Raw genomic sequence first — 1,426 nt, 5'->3', positions numbered from 1 at the left:
GCCTTAGTTGGAGGGTTGGATCCTGCCCTTTGTGGGCAGGGAGCTGCTGCTCGCAGCTCAGGGCAGACTCCAGCCTGGTCAGGAGCAGCCGCAGCCTGACTGGGGAGAGGGAGGGTACCGGCACGTAGCCAGGACATCACTGTCTCTGCCACTGGAGAAGCTGGAGCCGTAAGAAACAGCCTGCTGGGCTCTGCTGAGCTTTCCTGGGCAGGCGTTGGAAGCGTGAGACTGGAGAGGCTTCTCAGAAACGTTTGCCCGTTGAATTCCGTCACCGCTCCCTGAACGCCTCTTGCAAATCTGGTCCTTCCCTTGCAGCAGGCTGAGCACGGCGGAGCTTGGCAGCTGGGTTGGGAGCGTGTCTGTCTTGGCTGCTTGTAAATACTCGGTTGTGTTGTAAAATAGAAGAGCTGGTAACGGCAGCGCTGTGCCAGCCCCGGGTTGGGAAAGGTGGTGGGAACTAGACTACACGCAAGATGTTCCGTTGGTGGTAAAGCGGGAGTGTGTGTAGGGGGGCGCTGCTCTTCAGTCCTAAAGGGTACTCTGGATTCATGGGTGGTGTATCTCTTTCTTCCTAAATGTGTATTATAGTGATGGGACACTTGGCTTGGTTGTAGTACGCTGTATATAATGTTGGCACCTCTGGAAAAACCTCGGAGTCGCTCAGCCTGTTGTCGACCCAACTGTGATGAAGGCAAATAGGCAAAGACAGGAGCAAGAAGGGTGCTGCTCGGTTATTCCTGAGCCCCCGTTTTAGGGGAGGGAGAGAGGCAATCGAGTTCCCTCGTAACGTCACTGTGATACGAAGACGGACCCCGAGGTGCTGTGGGCCCTTCGCTGCGAGCAGCGATTCCTGAGGCCAAGACTGGAACCTTCTTTTACAAGTCAGAAAGTCAAACACCTTTGTGCCATAAAAACCACACTCAAGGCTGTGCTAGGTGCTCCCGTGATCCATGTGAGATCGGTTCAGAGCCTGGAGTGAGCAAGGAACTGCAGATAAACCCTCTGACCCCCTCGCTGTGCCGCAGGTGCCTGCGCCGTGGGGAGACTCACAGGCACAGCCGTGGCCGGAGCCCGTTCCCCTCCGCCAAGAGCCGATACCCCCCTGTAGCCTCCCGTGCGTGTGGTCAAGGGAAAGGAGCTGTTGGATGGGTTGGAATCAAGACACAGTTACTTCGGAAATACGTGAAATTCGAAAGATGAGTTTGGTATTTGCATGAACTTAATTGAATTTGGTGTTTTCATACCTTCTGCTTGGCTCCGCGTTAACTCCGCTTGGATGTGAACGTCGGTGTAAGAGCACTGACACACTCAACCCGTCCCATCCCGGCTGCTCAACCCGTCCCATCGCAGCTGCTCAACCTGTCCCATCGCGGCTGCTCAACCCATCCCATCGCCGCTGCTCAACCCCTCCCCGCCGCTCCCCCCC

Source organism: Eurypyga helias, unplaced genomic scaffold, assembly GCF_000690775.1.
Source record: "Eurypyga helias isolate BGI_N326 unplaced genomic scaffold, ASM69077v1 scaffold4277, whole genome shotgun sequence".
In the NCBI taxonomy this organism is placed as follows: domain Eukaryota; kingdom Metazoa; phylum Chordata; class Aves; order Eurypygiformes; family Eurypygidae; genus Eurypyga; species Eurypyga helias.
Note: the sequence above shows the minus strand (reverse complement) of the source record.